The following is a 1,221-nucleotide window of genomic DNA, read 5'->3' as shown; positions in this document are numbered from 1 at the left end:
CCCTGCTGTCGTCAGGATTTTCCCATTCCCCGGCCCTTCCTGGGAGCCGGGAGCGCGCTCCCTGCCCCGTGTGCCGGGGATGGATCCCAGCCTGTCCCCGTGCTGTCGCCGCCAGCTCCGCGGCACGCCGAGCCTCTCGCGGGGCGTAGAAGGCTGTTTACCGGAGCCGGTGTAACCTTCCAGCGCGCTTCCTCTGCGCCGAGCCAAGAAAAACTGGAGGAAAAGGGAAAGTGGCGGACGGGCGCGTTACGCAGACCAGCTGTGCGGTGCCTGGACTCGGGGGAGGTTTCCGATGATGCCGATTCCACAGGGCGCACGGGTGGATCCACGGCTCCGTGTCCCCCGGTTTGTGTCGGGTCTGGGGGGGTCGGAGCGTTATTTTTGTGTCTGTTGAGCAGCTTTTTGCTTTCTGGGTGCAAATATCCGAACTGAAGGGGCGCTCGGCTGCTGCCCCCCGGTCGGTGGAGCCAGGCGAGCCCTCCCCGTGCCGGCTTTTGGTGTTCTCGGGATGAGATGGATGGATTGACATTAAATTAAAGCGCGATTCCTGCGTGTGGACGGGGGCCGGCGTTCGCGTCTCCGTACGCCGCCATCGTGTGAGGAGCGATGCTGCGTACCCGTGAGATCGCATTCTCACCGTGTCTCCGGCCACGCTTGGGTGGAAACGGTTTAATTAAATGTGCAAAAATAGCATTTCAAAAAGCTTTATTAAGCAGGGCACCTTACACGTGGGTTATAACGCACGGCGCTTTGCGTTCGAAGGGGAGGGATTGGTTGGGCAAGGGAAGGCTCCTCCGGACCGGCCGAGCTGACTCTTGTCCCTGCTCCCATGCCCTTGCAGCAGCCAGGTCTCCTCCCGCCTCATTCACATTCATGGCTCCGAAAAGGAACGAAACCCTGTCCCAAATTAGCTCGGTGCAGCCGGGGCCGGCTGGGTGAAGGCGGAGGGAGCCGGGGAGATCCGCAGCCTTGGCCGGCTTCGGTCCGGTGGGGATGGGAGGGATCCTGCCCAGGCACTGCTCCGAGCTCACCAAGCAGGACAAAAACAACCCGGAGAAAACATCCTGGCCCTCAAATTAAACTGGTTTCACCCCGTAATCTCTGCTCAGCAGCTGCTTCTGCTCAGCAGCTGGACTCTCCCAAAGCCCTGCATCCTGCCAGCGTGTTCCTTCAGGGCTCTGAGCTGCAGCGGCCGGGTAAATACCGGAGGCTTCGCGCTCC

The 1,221-nt window shown here is 61.5% G+C and overlaps 1 protein-coding gene across 1 annotated transcript in view; it reads left to right on the top strand.

Moving 5' to 3' along the window:
- DEDD (death effector domain containing) overlaps window positions 1–1,221 on the top strand; it is an 11,340-nt gene that overhangs the window by 8,202 nt on the left and 1,917 nt on the right. The gene's annotated exons all lie outside the window — the stretch shown is intronic.

This window comes from Egretta garzetta, unplaced genomic scaffold (assembly GCF_000687185.1).
Source record: "Egretta garzetta isolate BGI_Z169 unplaced genomic scaffold, ASM68718v1 scaffold1361, whole genome shotgun sequence".
Taxonomy (NCBI): Eukaryota; Metazoa; Chordata; class Aves; order Pelecaniformes; family Ardeidae; genus Egretta; species Egretta garzetta.
This window is presented reverse-complemented; position numbering and strand designations above follow the sequence as displayed.